This window comes from Artemia sp. Qi Xiang Cuo, chromosome 5, assembly GCF_049724085.1.
Source record: "Artemia sp. Qi Xiang Cuo chromosome 5, ASM4972408v1, whole genome shotgun sequence".
NCBI classification, from domain to species: domain Eukaryota; kingdom Metazoa; phylum Arthropoda; class Branchiopoda; order Anostraca; family Artemiidae; genus Artemia; species Artemia sp. Qi Xiang Cuo.
Window position 1 is genome coordinate 76387085 of NC_142798.1, and position 22511 is coordinate 76409595.

A 22511-nucleotide genomic window follows, 5' to 3' on the forward strand; every position below is an offset into this window, starting at 1 on the left:
GATTTTCGAAAAAGAAGGGGGAACCCCCCTTAAAAGTAATAGAATCTTAAAGAAAATCATACCATCGGATTCAACGTATCAGAAAATCCTATGGTAGAGGTTTCAAGCCTCTGTCTACAATAATGTGGAATTTTGCATTTTGTGCCAGAAGAAAGATTATCAAGTGTTTATTTGTTCTTTTGTTCTTGTTGTTGTTTTTTCGCCAAAGGTTATCGTGCCGACCCAGTAGTCCTATAATATCGTAAGATGGTTAATTCAAACGAAAATTATAAGTTCTAGTGCTCTTTTTAACTGACTAAAGACATTGGAGGGCAACTTGGCCCCCTTCTCCACCCTTTTTCCCAAAAATTATCTGATCGAAGTTTTGAGATAGCTCTTCTATTCTTCATGATTTAAAGGCAGAATAGCTATGCCTATTATAAAACTTAACCCCCCCCCCCTCCTCACCCACACAGCCCCAAGGGAAAGGTCTTTAAGCGATGAAATTTACCCATTGTTTAAGCATAGTATTTGTTATTTGGAAGCATGTATACATTTTCGCATGAGGAGGGGGATGAATTTTCTGCTTGGGTTTATTCACGGGAGAATTCTTCATAAAGAGGTAGGTTTCCACGGAATGAACTTATCAGGGGAATTTATAGACTGGGGGAATTTACCAGAACTCCTAAGCAAAATTCCTTTTTTATTTCTTGCTTTCTCTTTTCCGTCTCAATTTTACGCGTGGAGTTGTTAAGGGTTATTATCAGGGGTAAATTTTCACCAGGATTGAATTTTCTAAGGATACATCCACGGGGAGAGGAATTTTTTCGCGGAGGTGGGGCCAGATTTCCTAGCATTATTTAAAAAACAATCAGAAATGAAATAAGAAAAACAATTTTTTCCAGCTGAAAGTAAGGAGCAATATTAAAACTTAAAACAAACAGAAATTATTACGCATACGAAGGGGATTGCCCCCTTCTCAACAAATCGCTCTTTCCGCTAAAGTTTAAATATTGCCCCAAATCCTTTAAGCACAACTCATGAAACACAAGTGTCATTTCATTAGAACAATAATAAGCTTTTTTAAAAGTACTAAAAAACTTTAGCGTAAAGAGTGAGGTGTTGAGGAGGGGGAAAATAATTTTTTTTTGTTATTTAATCTATTGCTATAACGGAGGCAATGTTAGAAAGTTAAGTCATCTGTTTAGCTTATATGTAGCGAAATATTGTGGAGTCAGAAGTGGTCACAAAAAAGAATTCAAGGGAAATTTTACTGTGAAGTTGTACTGACGTCATGTAGCTCGGTCAGGTGATGATTTGTCTGTAAATTTAGTGAGTAAATACGTTTTTGGTCGTAGCTATATTACAATTGTTTTCTATGTAAACCAACATTTAAAATCATCTCCTATTTTAATCCTGAAAGCGTTTAACTTTACTTAAACCCCCTCCAACTTCCCAATGTGCAAATACATATAGAGCAATACATATTATTTTCTTCAAACAGATTTCAGAGCAAAGAAGCAATTTCGACCAAATCAAAAACAGAAAATACATGGAATGTATAAATTTTCGGCTGTATATTGATTAGCATATTAAGGGAAGAGGGCTATTGTTATAGTAAAACCAAGAGCTTTTTGGAACTTTATAAGTCTAATAGCTTTTTTTAACTATATTCGTCCTATAGTTCAGGACTAATATAGTCGACCCTAAATAATCTGACGATATTTGAATTTCTCGAAAACAAAAACTTTTTTTCACGGTTCAATGAAAAAGATTTTGATAAATTGAAAAAGAAACACCTCGATAATTTGAATTTGCAACGAGGGTATCTTGCTTAGTAATACTCTATAAAGATATTTAAATTCAGCTGGATATTATTGATAAAAGTGAGATTGTGAAAATAACAGTTTTAACCCTTTAATTATGATTGATAAGGTCTGGAATAATTTTAGTTCTACCACCCTACTTAACTGCTTCCAAAACTGCTACATAACTGCTTCAAAATTGGATTTGCTCAGGAAACAGAAAACCCACACGGTTATTAGAGTCCCGAGATTTTAAGGGATTGGTCCCCCTGTGCATATGAGTTTACCTTTGAGGATTTTTTTCATATGGAGGGTGGACTTCATGTTCATTTTACAATAACCGATGTCAAATTGTTGACTTTTCAAAATAAGGAGGAGGATAAAAAGGGAGCAGCACTTATTCTAGTTATATTAAGCTAGTCAAGATTATCCATCAGCACCTGATGTTACTGGCACTCAGCACAGGAGCAGAAACAAGTGATAATTTCTTTACAGTTCTCTTCACCATTGAACGTTAATTGGACAATGTAAGAAGAAAATACTAGCTTCATCAAAGAAAAATTATAAATTACTTTGCAAATTTGTTTTCGCCCCCATGGTTTTAACATACTCCATATACACATGTGATTAAGAAGTTAAATAAAAGAGTTTATATGCATTTATGTACATATTTATGTTATGTATTTTCACTAAATCACTTGTTTATTTATATTTTTCTATTGTTCCTTCTTGATAATTTGAACAGTTGTGATTTTGAACATCTCGGTAATTTGAACTTTTCCTCTGGCCCTTTGAGTTTCAAATTGTCGAGAGTCGACAGTAAGTGTGGCTATTAAAAAAAAAACTTTAAAAAATGCATAAAACATTTGTTTATCTTCATTTTTGAGTATAACTGTCGTTTTTTTACAGAACAAAATTCAGTGCCCTGGTACTTAAATTTATTTGTATATATGTTTTAACATTTGTTTGAAAACTTGTCTTTGTCTTATAGTTAGGGTTAATATTAGTGCCACGTTAAATATAAGGCCATACATGGTCACATGAAAAACCTAGTTAGATTGAGATAGGTTTCAAAAATAGCATCACTTTAGAGTAAATTGGTCCGACTTCGTAACAACACTTCCAAAATGATGAAAGTGTAACTCCCTATTACTACTAATTAAGTTTTAAAACTGAAAAATGTGACGACAAACGTTTCATTTCAAGACGAATAAGTTTTTTTCTAAATTAGCTTTTGCCTTGATACCTTAATATTGTTTTTGGAAAAAAGTTTAAAATTCCGACTCCGACATTCTAAACGGTAAATTTAATCTTTTTTCAACAGATTCATCACTATTGGCACAAGAAAAGAAACATTGTCAGAGAAATAAATCTTAGGTACTGGGCCTATATTTAACTAATTAAAAATATAAATCTAAGTTAATTTTCCGAATATAACACTTTCTGTAATTTTACTGTTTTAAAATTAAGTCAGTGCCAATATGGAATTATTTTCAAACATTTTCAGAAACCTTATTTTTTAAAAATATTTTTTGAAAAAAGCGTTTAAAATTTACAGTCTGAATATTCAAACATGAAATTTCACTGTATTTTCTGATCAGACTCGTTACTTAAGGCCTTGAAAAAATACTTTGAAAAAAACGTATTATGGAAATAAACTTTAAGGCTGTTTTGGGAACCGCGCTACTGTTGCAAATAAACATATCTTAGCGCTGCTTACCGTAGCATTACTTTAGAAGTAACATATAAACTTCAGAATAAAAAAATTCAAACTATAGATTAGGTCAATTTTTCGTCAGATTCATTGACGAGCGTCAAAAAAATAAGATAAATGTTATTAAGGACACCTCTCTACTATAGAGGAATAAAAATGTATAGATGAAACGTGTGTCTCATTCCAAAATGTCTGAAATGTTCTTTAGAGAAGGGATTTCTTTGAGCCATTGGGGGGGGGGGGGTTCTATTGAATGGAAGAATTTTCCTAAACATGCTAATATTAGCAGACAAAATAGCCTAGATATGCCCAAAAAGCAACTTATAAATAAACTTCGATAGCTGTAAAAGTAGACACGTAAGACCTCAAGATCATGAATGGGTTTAGAAAAGAGACTTACTCAAAATAACAGAAGCTATGCAATAAATGGAAACTGCCTTCATTGTGACTACAAGTAAACTGTACAATTTATTCTGATAATCTAGCTTTATATACACCAGAATATTAAAATGATTAATTCCATGACACGCATACTAATTAGTCATGCCTCAATTTCCTAGAAATTTTCGAGCAAACGTGCCTCTGGTTTCTTTCTGTAAAAATTATTTTTTGCTTCACTGATTTTAAAAATAATAAAAAAAAATACCATAACCAGGAACTATAGCAAAATAAAAAAATATAGAAAACAATTTTCGCACAGAAACAAGGCAAAAATAATAGAATTAAGCTGTTATGATCTATTGTTTAAGTTATAAGCCTTTAGCTTTTCAGCACAAGCAATTAAGGAAGTATAGCAGAATATACTAGAAAAAAGAACAATAGATACATTATTAGAAAAATGAGAAAAACAACCAGGCACGTCAATTATGGGTTGAGAATTAGGACAGACCAAAGGAGGTAATTGCCCCCCCCCCCTTCCAGAACCCTTCCCTCTTAGATTTTGAAAAATATATTTTTTTTTGTATTGTATTGTAAATACCTTTTTTTGGTATTTTCAGTGAAAAAATCAATAAAAAAATTACCCTCTGCCCTAGATTTATAAAAATACTCCCTCCCCCTACATTGTTGTGAAATCAAGTCCCTGAAAACACTAACTAGATTCTGCTTAAGATTCCTAGATCTAGAGGAATTTACTGAGAAAACCTTTTTAGGAGAAATTTACTGAGAAAATTTTATCTAAGATGTAAGGACGTTCTAGCCAAGGATTATAATTAACTAAGGAAAAGGTGTTACTATTGTAAATTAGGAACGAAAGTCATTATGAACAAGTAAATTTTCAAATTGGGATAAATCCATTTATTTAGACAATGAAAAAAAAGTTACAAAAGTTCAGATATTTCGATCACAAATACAGCAACCGTCATCAGTAGTATTATTAAATTTATGTTATTGAAACTATCATTTTTATACACAGAAAATAAATAACTTTTCTGATCATTCTCAACTTTTTGGATCACTCTCTCTGAAAATAACCTAGTGAATAATCCGGAAGCTCATTATTTTGTAAATGACCCGAAAAGTTATTTATTTTTTGTGCATAAAATCCTAGTTCAATTATATTAATTTAGTAATACTACTGATGTGATAGAAATATCTGGACTTTTGTACCTGTTTTTTTTCACTGTCTAAATAAATGGATTTATTCCCATTTGAAAATTTACTGGTTCGCCATAGAACGGCAGTGTGGTCTAAGAAAAGAATACTTAGTTTAAGGTGCTTCGTCAAAAAAACGAAATTCATTGACTGGTGGGAATTCCTTTTTCGAGAGACATACTTCCTCGATACTGATTAAAACGAAAACTTGACAACAGCAATCACATATAAATAACGATGAAGACCACACTGCCTTTCCATGACAAAAACAACTTAGAAACAATAGAGAAGCACCCTCTGTCCCAAAAGAGAATTCTTGATACACCCATCAGTATCAGTAATTATCCCTATCGTCCACTTTTGGATAAAATGACGGAAAAGTAAGGTTTGCTAGCCCTAATCCTGGACTTTTTTAAGAGAGGGGGGTAATCTATTTTAGAAAGGATGTTATTATGGAGCATGAACCCTATTGCTGTTCCAGTTATTACATATTTGAGAGCATAAATTTTCTTTTACATCGTCGCGTGTTAACTAGGAAGAGGAAGGGGAGTATTAAAAAACAATACCTCTCTAGGGTAATGCCTTTTCACTGATCTTTGCTTTCATAGTATAATAAGCCCAATAGTAATGGATTTTTGACAATAAACTGTCCACGATATTGACTAGCAAGTAATGATAGCAATATATGCTTATATTTAGCATAATGTAGCAATAGCATAAGTGATAGCAATACATCCATCGAAAGAATGTAATGTATGTGGTGATTTCTAATATTGAAACACAACTGAGTTTAAAGCTGCCAACCAAAAATTGGTGTCATAAAAAATTACTTTAATCGGGATAAGTCTATTTATTAGACAATAAAAAGAGATACAAAAGTATGGATACTTCAATGACATGTACATGTTCGATCACGATCAAATTTTAATTTTAATTATTTGACTTTAATGCTTTAGTTTTCAAACAGTTCGTGGTAACGAACTGTAAGTAAGGAGCGACCCGGCTCAATGGTAACCGAAACTCTAGAAAACGAGTTTTTGATACCAATAGATACATCAATAGAATCAGATTTCAATGCTGATTTCAAATATATGACTTTTATCAAGTTTAGTGCTATCCATCAAAAGTTACGTGCCTGAGAAAATTTGGCTGATTTTCAAAAAAAGGGAGAAATACGCCCTAAATGTTATAGAGCCTTAATGAAAATCACACCATCATATTCAGCGTATCAGAGAACCCTACTGTAGGTATTCCAAGCTCCTATCTACAAAAATGTGGAATTTTGCATTTTTTGCCAGAAGAAATATCACGGATGCGTGTTAATTTATTTATTTTTTTCCCCAGGGGTGATCGTATCGACCCAGTGGTCCTAGAATATCGTGGGAGGGTTCATTGGAACGGAAATTAAAAGTTCTAGGGCCCTTTTTAAGTGACCAAAAAAATGGAGGGCAATTAGGCCCCCTCCCATGCTTATTGTTTCCCCAAAGTCACCCGATCAAAATTTTGAGATAGCCATTTTGTTCAGCATGGTCGATAATGTGATAAATATGTCTTTTAGGATGATTTAATCCCCCAAAGTCCCCAGGGGAGGGCCAAAAGTCATGAACTTTACCCAATATTAACATGTAGCATTGGTTATTGGGAAGTATACAGAAGTTTTCAGGAGGTTTTTTTTCTGGTAGTGGGGGGGGGTGGGTGGGTTGGGGGTTATGTTGGAGGATCTGTTCATGAAGGAAGTTTTCATGGGGGAAGGGAAATTGCCATGAAGGGGGCGCCGGACTTGTCAGCATTATTTATTGGTTATTGGGAAGAGTAGAGAGGCCTCATGAGCTCGTGTCACCCACCCCTGCTGCCACCTATAACTTTTTTTACATAATTTATGTCTGTTTGTTGTCAGTGAGAATGAAAAAACAGGAACTTTGTCACATTTATGTCTGTTTTCTTGGATGGTTATGCGTGTTTTATGGTTTTTGCCAGTGAGAATGAAAAAACAGTATTTTTCTCACTTGAAAAACAGGAATTTTCTTACATTTATGTCTGTTTTATGGATTTTGTCAGTGAGAATGAAAAAACAGGAACTCTCCCACATTTATGTCTGTTTTTATGGATTTTGTCAGTGAGAATAAAAAAACAGGAACTCTCTCACATTTATGTCTGTTTTTATGGATTTTGTCAGTGAGAATGGAAAAACAGGAACTTTCTCACTTTCATGGATTATTGAGTCATTAATCAAATTGTTTCCAGGCAAAGTTAATTAGTGTCTGACAGATGACGTCAAGTTAATTAATGTCTTTGATGTATTTCCAAAGAGAATGTTTCCGAGGCAAAGTTTAGATCATACATGACAGCTGATGTCATGATTGATTGGCATGAAAGGGGAATTAATTTGTTGTTTCTAAGGGGAATTATTGATTTACGAAAGGGGTATTAATTTGTTGTTTCTAAAGAGAACTGTCTCCGAGCGAATGTTTAGATCTTAGTGATGAAGAGATTGATTCACGAAAGGGTTTCCAAATAATTTGAAATGTGTCAGCGCAGAGATGCCAAACAAAAGGAACACGCTGAAATTACGTTTAGGGATTATTTGGGCGAAACTGTTTTAGACAGGTTATGGAATTATTTCGGCGAAACAGTTAGAGATAATTTAAAAGATGATTTAAAAGATGATTTTAGAAGAGGATTTGAGGGTGAAACTCTGTGGTCGTTATAATACACAAGTTCCATTTGAACAGTGTTGTGAGGTCCTCTACCCCAACCCCAAAGGGTTCCAATCCCCCTACCCCAACCCCGAAGGAAGCCCCCGGTACTCAAAGGTCCCCCAAGCTCCCAAAGGGCCCCCAGACCCCCAAACGCCCTCCCCAGACCCCCAAAGGGCCACCCGGCCCTAAAGGCCCCCCCAGACCCCCAAAGGCCCTCCCCGAGCCCCCAAAGGCCCACCGGGCTCCCAAAAGACCACCGGGCTCCCAAAGGGCCCCCGGACCCCCAAAGGCCCTCACCCGGTCCCCAAAGGTCCACCGGGCTCCCAAAGGACCAATCGGCCCTCAAGTGCTCCCCAGACCCCCAAAGGCCCTCCCCTGGCCCCCAAAGGCCCACCGGGCTCCCAAAAGACCACCGGCCCCCCAAAGGCCCACCGGGCTCCCAAAAGCCCACCGGGCTCCCAAACGGCCCCCCGGACCTCCAAAGGCCCACAACCGGTCCCCAAAGGTCCATCGGGCGCCGAAAGGACCAAACGGCCCTCAAGGGCCCCCCAGACCCCCCAAGGCCCTCCCCCCGTCCCCCAAGGGTCACAGGGCTCCCAAAAGACCACCGGGCTCCCAAAGGGCCCCCCGGACCCCCAAAGGCCCTCACCCGGTCCCCAAAGGCCCCTGAGCCCCCATTTTTTAACACTTTTTTATGGCTTTATTATATCTTTTCAGAACAAGTTATTTTCTTAATGTCCAACCTAAACCCATTTTACAAGTTGAAGTACCCATCCTTTTCACCCACAACTTTACTATACTGATTTTTGAATGCTCCAACACCAAGCAATACTTTTCAATGGCATTTCAGAACAAGTTCTTTTCTTAATGCCCCTCCTAAACCCAATTTACAAATTGAAGTACCCATCCTTTACACCCACAACATTACTTTTAAGCTTTTTGAATGCTCAAACACCAAGGAATACTTTTCAAAGGGCATTTCAGAACAAGTTCTTTTCATAATTTCCATCCTAAACCCCATTTCACAAGTTGAAGTTCCCATCCTTTTCACCCACAACATTAATTTACAGCTTTTTGAATGCCCAACAAGAAGCAATACTTTTCAAAAGGCATTTTAGAACAAGTTCTTTTCTTAGTGACCGTCCTAAACCCATTTTACAAATTGAAGTACCCATCCTTTTCACCCATAACTTAGTTATAGGTAAGAGTTTGAAGTTTTACCTTAGAGACTTAGCTTATAGTTTTAGTTTGGTTTAGTTTTATTTAAAAGTTTGAGGTTGTTTTTTTTAGATTATACTCTTAGATTATAGTTTTTGCTATAGTTCTAGTTTATTTTATTTTTATTTAATAGTTTATATTTTTTATCTTATAGTCTTAGCTTAAGTTTTAGTTTGGTTTAGTTTTAGTTAAAAGTTTAGAGTTTTTTTTAGCTTAGAGTCTTAGCTCAGAGTTTTTGTTAGAGTTCTAGTTTAGTTTAGTTGTAGTTAAGAGTTTAGAGTTTTACCTTAGAGTCGTAGCTTAGAGTTTTATTCAGAGTTCTAGTTTAGTTTAGTTAGAGTCATAGCTTATAATTTTAATTAAAGTTGTAGTTTGGTTAAGTTTTAGTTAAGAGTTTCGAGTTTTAGCTTAGAGTCTTAGCTTAGAGTTTTTGTTAGAGTTGAAGTTTAGTTTAATTTTAGTTATGAATTTGATGTTTTACCTCTGAGTTTCAGTTAGAGTTCTAGTTTAGTTATGAATTTGATGTTTTACCTCTGAGTTTCAGTTAGAGTTCTAGTTTAGTTTACTTTTAGTTAAGAGTTTAGAGTTTTTAGCTTAGAGTCTTAGCTTAAAGTTTTAGTTTTGTTTTGTTTTAGTTTAAATTTTAGAGTTATTTTTTTAGCTTATAGTATTAGCTTAGAGTTTTTGTTAGGGTTATAGCTTAGTTTAGTTTTAGTGAAGAGTTTAGAGTTTTTAGCTTAGAGTCTTAGCTTAGAGTTTTATTCAGAGTTCTAGTTTAGTTTAGTTACAGTTCAGAATTTAGAGTTTTAGCTTAGAGTCATAGCTTATAATTTTACTTGAAGTTGTAGTTTGGTTAAGTTTTAGTTAAGAGTTTCGAGTTTTAGCTTAGAGTCTTAGCTCAGAGTTTTTGTTAGAGTTCTAGTTTAGTTCAGTTTTAGTTAAGAGTTTAGAGTTTTACCTTAGAGTCTTAGCTTAGAGTTTTAGTTAGAGTTGAAGTTTAGTTTAGTTACAGTTAAGAATTTAGAGTTTTAGCTTAGAGTCATAGCTTAGAGTTTCAGTTTGGCTAAGTTTTAGTTAAGAGTTTCGAGTTTTAGCTTAGAGTCTTAGCTTAGAGTTTTTTTTTTGAGTTTTTGTTTTGAGTTCTAGTTTAGTTTAATTTTAGTTAAGAGTTTGATTTTTTACCTTTGAGTTTCAGTTAGAGTTCTAGTTTAGTTTAGTTTTATTTAAGAGTTTGGTGTTTTACCTTAGAGTCTTAGCTTAGAGTTCTAGTTTAGTTTAGTTTTACTTAAGAGTTTAGAGTTTTAGCTTAGAGTCTCAGCTTAGAGTTTTTGTTAGAGTTCTAGTTTATTTTAGTTTTAGTTAAGAGTTTAGTGTTTTTAGCTTAGAGTCTTAGCTTAGAGTTTATGTTGAAGTTCTAGTATAGTTTAGTTTTAGTTTAGAGTTTTAGCTTAGAGTCTTAGCTTAGAGTTTTTGTTAGAGTTGAAGTTTAGTTTAGTTTTAGTTAAGAGTTTAGAGTTTTTTTTTTATAGTTATAGTTTAGTTTAATTTTATTTAATAGTTTTATTTTTTAACTTTTATTTTAATTTATATTTATATTTTATTTTATTTTTAGTTAATAGTTTAGAGTTTACAATAGAGTCTTAGCTTAGAGTTTTACTTAGAGTTCTAGTTTAGTTTAGTTTTAGTTACAGTTCAGAATTTAGAGTTTTAGCTTAGAGTCATAGCTTAGAGTTTTACTTAAAGTTATAGTTTGCTTAAGTTTTAGTTGAGTTTAGAGTTTTTAGCTTAGAGTTTTTATTGAAGTTCTAGTTTATTTTATTTTTAGTCAATAGTTTAGAGTTTTAGCTTAGAGTCTTAGTTTATAGTTATTGTTAGAGTTGAAGTTTAGTTTATTTTTAGTTAAGAATTTGATGTTTTACCATTGAGTTTCAGTTAGTGTGCTAGTCTAGTTTACTTTTAGTTTAGAGTTTAGAGTTTTTCAGCTTAGAGTCTTAGCTTAGAGTTCTAGTTTAGTTTAGTTTTAGCTAAGAGTTTAGAATTTTAGCTTAGAGTCTTAGATTAGAGTTTTTGTTAAAGTTCTAGTTTATTTTAGTTTTGAGTTCTAGTTTAGTTTACATATAGTTAAGAGTTTGGAGTTTTACCTTAGAGACTTAGCATAGAGTTTTATTTTAGTTTAGTTTTAGTTAAGAGTTTAGAGTTTTTTAGCTTAGAGTTTTAGCTTAGAATCTCAGCTTAGAGTTTTTGTTAGAGTTTTAGTTTAGTTTAGTTTTAGCTAAAAGTTTAGAGTTATTAGCTTACAGTCTCAGTCGAGTGTTTTTGTTATATTTATAGTTTAGTTTTATCTGGAATTTTTAGCTTAGATTTAGATTTTAAATTGGGGTTCTAGTTTAGTTTAGTTTTAGTTAAGAGTTTAGAGTTTTATGCTTCGAGTCTTAGCTTAGTTTCATATAGAGTACTATTTTAATTTAATTGTTGCTAATAGTATATAATTCCAATTAAGATTCATAGCTTAGAGTTTTACTTAGAGTTATAGTTTATTCTAGTTGCAGTAATTACTTATTAGTTTTAGATTAGAATCATATATTAGAATTTTACTTAAATTTATAGATTGGTTAAGATTTAGTTAAGTGTTTAGAGTTTTATCTGAGTCTTAGATTACAGTTTTTTGTTAGAGTTCTAGTTTAGCTTAGTTTTACTTAAGAGTTTAGAGTTCTACCTTAGAGTCTTATCTTAGAGTTTTTGTTAGAGTTCTAGTTTAGTTAACTTTAGTTAAGAATTTGATGTTTCACCTCTGAGTTTCAGTTAGAGTTCTAGTTTAGTTTACTTTTAGTTAAGAGTTTAGTGTTTTACCTTAGAGTCTTAGCATAGAGTTTTAGTTAGAGTTCTAGTTTAGTTTAGTTTTAGTTAAGAGTTTAGAATTTTAGCTTAGAGTCTTAGATTAGAGTTTTTGTTAGAGTTCTAGTTTAGTTTAATTTTAGATAAGAGTTAGATGTTTTACCTTTGAGTTTTAGTTAGAGTTCTAGTTTAGTTTACTTTTAGTTAAGAGTTTAGTATTTTACCTTAGACTCTTAGCTTAGAGTTTTAGTTAGAGTTCTCTTTTCGTTTAGTTTTAGTTAAGAGTTTAGAATTTTAGCTTAGAGTTTTTGTTTGAGTTCTAGTTTATTTTTGTTTTAGTTAAGAGTTTAGAGTTTTTGGCTTAGAGTCTTTTGCTTAGAGTTTTTGTTGAAGTTCTAGTTTAGTTTAGGTTTAGTTAATAGTTTAGAATTTTATCTTAGACTCGTAGCTTAGAGTTTTGTTTGAGTTCTAGTTTATTTTAGATAAAGTTAAGCGTCTGGAGTTTTACCTTCGAGACTTAGCTTAGAGTTTTAGTTAAGTTTAGTTTTAGTTAAGAGTTTAGAGTTTTAGCTAAGTCTTAGCTTATAGTTATATTTAGAGTTTAGGTTTATTTTAGTTATAGTTAAGAGTTTATAGTTTTTAGCTTAGAGTCGTAGTTTAGAGTCTTTGTTAGAGTTCTAGTTTAGTTTACTTAAGAGTTTAGTTTTATCATATAATCATAGCTTAGAGTTTTTGTTGAAGTTTTAGTTTAGTTTAGTTTTAGTTAAGAGTTTAGAGTTTTTTAGCTTAGAGTCCTAGCTTATAGTTTTTGTTAGAGTTCTAGTTTAGTTTAGTTTTATTTAATAGTTTGGTGTTTTAAATTAGAGTTATATCTTAGAGTTTTATTTAGAGTTCTAGTTTAGTTTAGTTTTAGTTAAGAGTTTATAATTTTAGCTTAGAGTCTTAGCTTAGAGTTTTTATTAGAGTTATAGTTTAGTTTAGCTTTATTTAATATTTTAGAATTTTTAGATTATATTATTAGATAATATTTTTTTTTTTATTTATATTTTAGTTTAGTTTTATTTAATAGTTTAGATTTTTAGATTAGAGTCTTATCTTAGAGTTTTTGTTAGAGTTTTAGTTTAGTTTAGTTTTAGTTAAGAGTTTTGAGTTTTACCTTAAAGTCTTCGATTACAGTTTTAGTTAGGGTTGAAGTTTCGTTTAGTTTAGTTATAGTTAAGATTTTATAGTTTTATCTTAGAGTCTTAGCTTAGAGTTTTAGTTAGAGTTATTGTCTATTTTAGTTTTAGTTAAGGGTTATAGCTTAGATGTTTATCCTAGAATATTAGCTTAGAGATTTAGTTAGAGTTGAAGTTTAGTCCAAACTAGCATAACCACAAAATTATACAATATTGCATAGAAATACCAAAACCATAGGTTAGATTAGGTTAGGTTAGGTTAGAGGTTAGGTTTCTCCACGTTTAAGTTAGGTTAGATTAGGTTAGCTTATCATGAGCGCTCATGAACTTCAACATAAACTCTAAGCTAAGACTCTAAGCTAAAAACACTAAACTCTTAACTAAAACTAAAATAAACTAGAACTCTAACAGAAACTCTAAGCTGAGACTCTTAGCTAAAACTCTAAACTCTTAAGTAAAACTAAACTAAACTAGAACTCTAAGCTAAGACTCTAAGGTAAAACACCAAACTCTTAACTAAAACTAAACTAAACTAGAACTCTAACTGAAACTCAAAGGTAAAATATCAAACTCTTAACTAAAATTAAACTAAACTAGAACTCTAACAAAAAAACCCTAAGCTAGGACTCTAAGCTAAAGGTCGAAACTCTTAACTAAAACTTAGCCAAACTAAACTCTAAGCTATGACTCTAAGCTAAAACTCTAAATTCTTAACTGTAACTAAACTAAACTTCAAGTCTAACTAAAACTCTAAGCTAAGACTCTAAGGTAAAACTCTAAACTCTTAACTAAAACTGAACTAAACTAGAACTCTAACAAAAACTCTGAGCTAAGACTCTAAGCTAAAACTCGAAACTCTTAACTAAAACTTAACCAAACTACAACTTCAAGTAAAATTATAAGATATGACTCTAAGCTAAAACTCTAAATTCTGAACTGTAACTAAACTAAACTAAACTAGAACTCTGAATAAAACTCTAATCTAAGACTCTAAGCTAAAAACTCTAAACTCTTAACTAAAACTAAACTAAGCTAGAACTCTAACAAAAACTCTAAGCTAAGACTCTAAGCTAAAAAAAACTCTAAACTTTTAACTAAAACTAAACCAAACTAAAACTTTAAGCTAAGACTCTAAGCTAAAAACTCTAAACTCTTAACTAAAAGTAAACTAAACTAGAACTCTAACTGAAACTCAGAGGTAAAACATCAAATTCATAACTAAAATTAAACTAAACTTCAACTCTAACAAAAACTCTAATCTAAGACTCTAAGCTAAAACTCGAAACTCTTAACTAAAACTTAACCAAACTACAACTTTAAGTAAAGTTATAAGCTATGACTCTAACTGAACTAAACTAAACTAGAACTCTTAATAAAACTCTAAGCTACGACTCTAAGCTAAAAACTCTAAACTCTTAACTAAAACTAAACTAAACTAGAACTCTAACAAAAACTCTAAGCTAAGACTCTAAGCTAAAAAAACTCTAAACTTTTAACTAAAACTAAACCAAACTTAAACTTTAAGCTAAGACTCTAAGCTAAAAAACTCTAAACTCTTAACTAAAACTAAACTAAACTAGAACTCTAGCAAAAACTCTAAGCTAAGAGTCTAAGCTAAAAAAAAAAAAAAACTCTAAACTTTTAACTAAAACTAAAGCAAACTAAAACTCTAAGCTAAGTCTCTAAGGTAAAACTTCAAACTCTTACCTATAACTAAGTTGTGGGTGAAAAGGATGGGTATTTCAATTTGTAAAATGGGTTTAGGACGGTCACTAAGAAAATAACTTGTTCTGAAATGCCTTTTGAAAAGTATTGCTTGGTGTTGGGCATTCAAAAAGCTGTAAAGTAAAGTTGTGGGTGAAAAGGATGGGAACTTCAACTTGTAAAATGGGTTTAGGATGGACATTATGAAAAGAACTTGTTCTGAAATGCCCATTGAAAAGTATTGATTGGTGTTTGAGCATTCAAAAAGATGTAAAGTAAAGTTGTGGGTGTAAAGGATGGGTACTTCAATTTGTAAAATGAGTTTAGGAGGGACATTAAGAAAAGAACTTGTTCTGAAATGCCATTGAATATTATTTATTGGTGTTGGATCATTCAAAAATCAGTATAGTAAAGTTGTGGGTGAAAAGGATGGGTACTTCAACTTGTAAAATGGGTTTAGGATGGACATTAAGAAAATAACTTGTTCTGAAAAGATATAATAAAGCCATAAAAAAGTATTAAAAATGGGGGCTCAGGGGCCTTTGGGGCGCCGGGGGTCCTTTGGAGGTCTGGGGGGCCCTTTAGGGCCGGGTGGTCCTTTGGGGACGGGGTGAGGGCCTTTGGGGGTCCGGGGGGCCCTTTGGGAGCTCGGTGGTCTTGTGGGAGCCCTGTGAACCTTTGGGAACGGGGGGAGGGCCTTTGGGGGTCTGGGGGGCACTTGACGGCCGATTGGTCCTTTGGGAGCCCGATGGACCTTTGGGGACCGGGTGAGGGCCTTTGGGGGTCCGGGGGCCCTTTGGGAGCCCGGGGGTCTTTTGGGAGCCCGGTGGGCCTTTGGGGGCCCGGTGGTCTTTTGGGAGCCCGGTGGACCTTTGGGGGGCGGGGGAGGGCCTTGGGGGGGGTGGGGGGCACTTGAGGGTCGATAGGTCCTTTGGGAGCCCGGTGGACCTTTGGGGACCGGGTGAGGGCCTTTGGGGGTCCGGGGGCCCTTTGGGAGCCCGGTGGTCTTTTGGGAGCCCGGTGGGCCTTTGGGGGCTCGGGGAGGGCCTTTGGGGGTCTGGGGGGCCTTTAGGGCCGGGTGGCCCTTTGGGGGTCTGGGGAGGGCGTTTGGGGGTCTGGGGGCCCTTTGGGAGCTTGGGGGACCTTTGAGTACTGGGGGCTTCCTTCGTGGTTGGGGTAGGGGGATTGGAACCCTTTGGGGTTGGGGTAGAGGACCTCACAACACTGTTCAAATGGAACTTGTGTATTATAACGACCAAAGAGTTTCACCCTCAAATCCTCTTCTAAAATCATCTTTTAAATCATCTTTTAAAATGTCTCTAACTGTTTCGCCGAAATATTTCCATAACCTGTCTAAAACAGTTTCGCCCAAATAATCCCTAAACGTAATTTCAGCGTGTTCCTTTTGTTTGGCATCTCTGCTCTGACACATTTCAAATTATTTGGAAACTCTTTTGTGAATCAATCTCTTCATCGCTAAGATCTAAACATTCGCTCGGAGACAGTTCTCTTTAGAAACAACAAATTAATACCCCTTTCGTAAATCAATAATTCCCCTTAGAAACAACAAATTAATTCCCCTTTCATGCCAATCAATCATGACATCAGCTGTCATGTATGACCTAAACTTTGCCTTGGAAACATTCTCTTTGGAAATATATCAAAGACATTAATTAACTTGACGTCATCTGTCAGACACTAATTAACTTTGCCTGGAAACAATTTGATTAATGACTCAATAATCCATGAAAGTGAGAAAGTTTCTGTTTTTCCATTCTCACTGACAAAATCCATAAAACAGACATAAATGTGAGAGAGTTCCTGTTTTTTCATTCTCACTGACAAAATCCATAAAACAGACATAAATGTGAGAAAGTTCCTGTTTTTTCATTCTCACTGACAAAATCCATAAAACAGACATAAATGTGAGAAAATTCCTGTTTTTCAAGTGAGAAAAATACTGTTTTTTCATTCTCACTGACAAAAACCATAAAACACACATAACCATCCAAGAAAACAGACATAAATGTGAGAAAGTTCCTGTTTTTCAAATTCTCACTGACAACAAACAGACATAAATTATGTAAAAAAAGTTATAGGTGGCAGCAGGGGTGGGTGACACGAGCTCATGAGGCCTCTCTACTGGGAAGTATGCAGACATTTTCAGGAAGGATTTTTTCTGGAGGGGGGGGGGGCTACAGGCGGGGTTACTCTGGAGAATTTTTCCGTGGAGGATGTGTCTTTGGGATAAGGGACATTTCTATGAAGGGGGTGCCAAATTTCCAAGCATTATGTAAAAAACGATCAGAAATTAAATAAAAAAACAAGTTTTTTCAACTGAAAGTAAGAAGCAACATTAGAACTTAAAACGAACAGAAATTATAACGTATGTGAGGGGGTTCTCCCCCAAGTCAATACCTCGCTCTTTACGCTGCAATTTTTTTTGTGCTTTCAAAAGAGCTATCTATTCTAATTAAACGGCATTTGTTATTCAGGGGTTTTTTAATAAAATTTTTTTCTTAACTTTTAACTTGAAGAGCGTGGTATTGACTAAGGGTAGAACCCCCTCATATACGTAATAACATATACGTAATAAAAAAAAAACAATAAAAAACAAGCGATATGGCTAAATAGTAATCGAAATTTTTAAAAACGGAATTTTGATGTCAGTAAATGTATCAAAAGAATGTGTTTATAATGCAGATTCTAAATATATAAATTAGACTACGAGCCTGAGAAAATTTACCGGATTTTTTTAAAGAGGGGGGAAACATCCCCTACAAGTGAAAGAATTTTAATGAAAATCACACCGTCAGATTCAGCGTATCAGAAAACCCTATTACATAGGTTTCAGGCTCATATCTGCAAAAATCTGCAACTTTGTATTTTTTGCTAGAAGAAAAATATACGACTATAGAAGTTAGTTACGTAAGTTAATTTGTAAATTACGTTATACCCAAACCTAGAGACATCCATTTAACAAATGAAAAGTCAAATTTTTATGCAATTTTTTTTTACTTATTCAATGACGTTGAGACAATATAAAAGTTACATTAACTAAAAAGCGATCAGAAATTAAATAAAAGAAACAAGTTTTTTTAACTGAAAGTAAGGAGCAACATTAAAACTCAAAACGAACAGAAATTATTCCGTATATGAAAGGGGCTGTCCCCTCCTCAACGCCTCGCTCTTTACGCTAAAGTTTGACTCTGTCTCACAACTTTATTTTTTAAAACAATACAAAACTTTAGCGTAAAGAGCGAAGCGTTGAGGAGGGGACAGTCCCTTTCATATACGGAATAATTTCTGTTCGTTTTAAGTTTTAATGTCGCTCCTGACTTTCAGTTTGAAAAACTTGTTTTTTTTATTTAATATTAAATAAAAGGCATCATTACCATAATGCTATATGATGGTTTGTGTAGGTTTTCTGTGAGTTAAATTAAGAGCTACCTGTAATTTGCCATCACTCTGTGAATGGGGGAATATGCTGCATAAATTCTGAAAGCAACCTGGTCGATGACAATAAGGAATATTGAAATAAGTCTATTATTCTCAAAGTACCAGGGACGGTTGAATCAGATCTTATTGTTACAATATTGGTTAAGTGGAAACCCACACAATAATTTATGGTTTAAAGCAACAGCCATACATGCAACGCTGCTATTCACTTTGTCACCTGTTTAGTTTCGTTCTAAGTGGGGGGGGCTCGTCTCTGTTTTATTTGTTTTGAGTTTTATCCCTTTTTTAGATTTGATTCGACTGTCAAATTTTGGGGTCCGAATCTTATTCCTTTTTTATCTCTTATCGAATATTTTTAGCACTGAAGTTAGGTACGTGGAGATGGTCACTGGTTAGGACTAGCGGTTAGAAGAACGTAGATATAAAAAATGTGGCAACCGGACAAATGTTGTAGAATGGAGGATTCTTTTAGAGTAATATCAGGAGTATCCCCCTAGGATACAGTTAGAAGTTTGTTGCATTTTGCTTTCTTTACTTGGGGTTTGATCATCGTCTCATATAATCCTTTATTTAATTAGTTAAATTGTTTAAAAAGAATAAGATTGTTTATTTTTTTTGCATAGGATTTGTTTTGTTTTTTGTTAAGATTTAATTTATTTAAATTGTTTGGTAGGTATGGCTGCTGGGTAAGACTAGTGGCGAGAAAATTGGGGTTATAAAAAAATTTTGGCCATCGGACCTATTTTGGAGGGAAATCGTTTAGCTCAATCTCAGGAAAAAACTTCCTTTTACCCTTGACTGGGGCATAACTATATATTTCGCCTAAATATACCTGACAAAGGTAAGACTACTAATGAGGTATAGTAAAAGTAAAATATCACATAGCTGAGTTCTGGGCCGTAATGTTTTAGTCTATATCGTTTATACTTTTATGACCCGTACCTATTCTCCTGGTTCTACTGCTCTGAAAATTATTACAAAATTGATGGAAACTATTCTGTATAATTTTCAATTTTCTATCTTGATTAATTCAGCCCGTTTTTCAATGTAAAGGAGTTCTTTCGATTAAGAAATCTATATACATATATGTTTGAGTGAATTACACATTTGTTAAAAAGAAGAAGATAAAGTGGGGAAGAAAAAAAAATGTAGCGATGAAAGCTTTAGGGTCGTGGTTATAAATATTGACCGCGTCAAATGTAATATCGTACCTAGAAGCTGAGAACATACATTTTGTGGGTTATCTGATCGAGCCGCGTGTATCAGTAAAGATTTTGTCAACTAGGCTAGTGCCACCCTCAAGTAATGGGAGAAAATAGGGTATGTAGACATATTAATGTGGCCTTTTTTTTCTTGAGCTATCTGGAGATCAGATTCCCTGGGAACGTCCTTGGAGATTTTGCGAACTAATTACCTGTTTTTAGACTAGATGCAGACACATAAAATGAAATAAACACAGGTAAATACAATAGGTTTATTGGGACTTACATATTTAGGTGCACAGCAGTGAGTCACTTCAAACGACAACAATGGTGACAGAGATACAACAATGAAAGAATTGCCAAGATTGTACGCCGAGTAAATCAAATCTGTCTAAGCGGTCCTGACTCTACATTACGAATATCTTCAAAAAGCACTTCTACCCCACTATCAAACTTAGCTCTTTTGTCTTGCGCTGTAAGAACTGGCTCACAATTGGCTCGAGTGGCCCCAAGGATGTGAACCCTTCGTCCAATAATACATCTTAAAAAATTTTGATGATTTAGACATTCACACGGTTCTTATAGTTTAAACTTCCTGCGAAAGTGACTGCACTTTTTCACTTTGCTGATTGAGGACTTTTAATTTTAGAAACTAGATTTAACTTAATTAGAGGAAGTCGAAATTATCTTTAGAGAGAGGGATCTTTATTTTGTTATTTTAAATATATAGTATTTTTCTTATGGTACATATTACCCGTTCCATTAATTAATGACGTCCCGTCATTATGACTTGCTTGCCTTTGGGCTTTCCAATGCTTACAATTTAATAATTATTTTTTTTACATCATTATTTTAAATTTATACTATGGCCTAATAAGGACTGTTGAAAATTTTCTCCATTACTCTTCTTATTTTATTCCACATCCATATCTAAAATTCATCTACCGGACTAAGATTATTCATGGTTCTAGGCTAACTACTATACTAAAGATTTTTTTTCTACACCTAACACTGATTACTTTTACATTTCCAACAAGGTTTGGGCTATTCTACTTCCACCTAAGATTTTTTTTTTTCTGAATTCACTTTTTACAAGGCTTTTTTTTGCTGTCTATATGGCACACTACTTTCTATCTACGCTACATTAAATGAATAGCTCGACAACGCTACACATAACTCTATCTGGACATCTAACACTACATACAAAAACAATTTAAAACACACAATATTGGGTTCACCATATTCACTGGTAAAATTAAAACACTTTCACTGGGGATGTTTTGCTACGCAACGTTAATGATGGGATATTGGGATTTTTGAGTTATCAAAGTTATTAAGAAGTAACATATGTAAATTCACATCTATTTTATCATGATTCGAGTCTTTTTAGTGTACTCAATCCTTCTGTTGTAAATTATTCTCCTTTACTCTTTTCGTCTTGGCAAAATTTTTTAAAGCACTTACGTTATCGTTTCTTCATGGAACAGTTCGAGTCTGATTGTGTTCACACGACAAGCTTTCTCTAATTGTCAACTGGGAAATAATGCTTCCCACTACAGGTGTTGGCATATGCTTTAGGGTTCATTCTCACCTGCTTTTTGACAGTTCATAGGATGCCTTATCATTAAGGGGTCGAACACTGGGAGTGCGTTTATTTTCTTCTCAACATGTCATTTCTGGGATATTTTGTGGCACATAGAGAATGTATTCTCGTATAAAATTATTCATTTGTGTCTCTTATAAAATTGTTAGCTCATGGCTTGCGTCGATTAACCTTTGCTATGATTCCTAGGTTAATCACGGGGGAACTGAAGTTTGGATTTGGAACGGGTTGACATCAAACTATAGTGACCCTTTCAACATATTGTCTTTAACTTCAACTTCAAATATCTTCAACTATCTTCAAATATCAATTAACTTCAAATATCGTTAAATATCATTTAATTTCAAATATCATCACTATACAGTCAAATGATTCTGGGGTCCATAATGATTATCAAGGGTGATATTTCTGTATTTATATCTTGTACTGATCGATGGGGTTCTCAGAATTTATGTGAAAATATAGTTCGATAATGCACTGGATACTGATATTCAAATATAATGTTACCTGATACGTAATATGGTTTGTGGTCGAAGTATCAATGATCAAAGGTAACTGTTGTTTTCGTAGACGAAGCTGGGATGAAAATTACCTGGAGTGTATGGTGAGTCCTCTTCGTTGGTTGAGGTATGATGAAAATAGATGCTACTAGGTTGTATCTGCACTGGGAAACTCATTGTACTGCTCGATATCCAATGTGTCAATCCACTTCCTGTAATAAAAATAACGAGGCAGAATCACACGTTCTTTAAAGTAAATACTTATAGTACAAATAAGTCACGTATTGATGGGGTACATGAATTTTACGCTATGAGACAGAGTTAAATGAAAACACTAATATTAGTACAGAAAACTAAAATTTTATGGTGTTCAACACTCTTTCAACACTCAGTTAATTTTAAATTAGATTTAAAATAATCATTTAAACAGAGTTTATGCTACATGGTTAATTTTGAGGTCTAATTTTACAACATGTTTCATGCCTGCATTGTTCACGCACGTCCGTGCTGTTTAAGAAACGCATGTTGCAGCGTCATAACCACACGGTTTTACGTAAACGACACTACAATGAGGGAACAAGACATAACAAGGACGAGTGAAGACCTCTATACCCACTCGTTTTCTAATGTCTTCCCTATTTCCTGGCTTAGACGTTCTCATGGGGCTGTGGGTTTAACCTCTGCATTTCAGCTGTTTCCCCGTGTTCTTTTCTTGGTTTTTGTCTTCTTAGTCTTAGGACTCTTCAGTAATTACACGTCAATAGGGTTCTTATGGTCAGGGAAGTTGTGAATACGTAACATACGGCCAATAGTATGTTCCGCCAGAAATTGGTTGATTCTTTGAGTTCATTAGTGTTACTTTCTAGTCTTGTTACTTGTTGAAACAAGGTCTCGAAGGTTTTTGGGTCCAATTTCATAAAGATTTTCCATGCGTCATGGCTAGGTAGCAATGAATTTTCATGCTTGAATATTACTCCATGTTTTACAATATCTTGGGCCACTGCGTGAACAGCGAGGGTTAT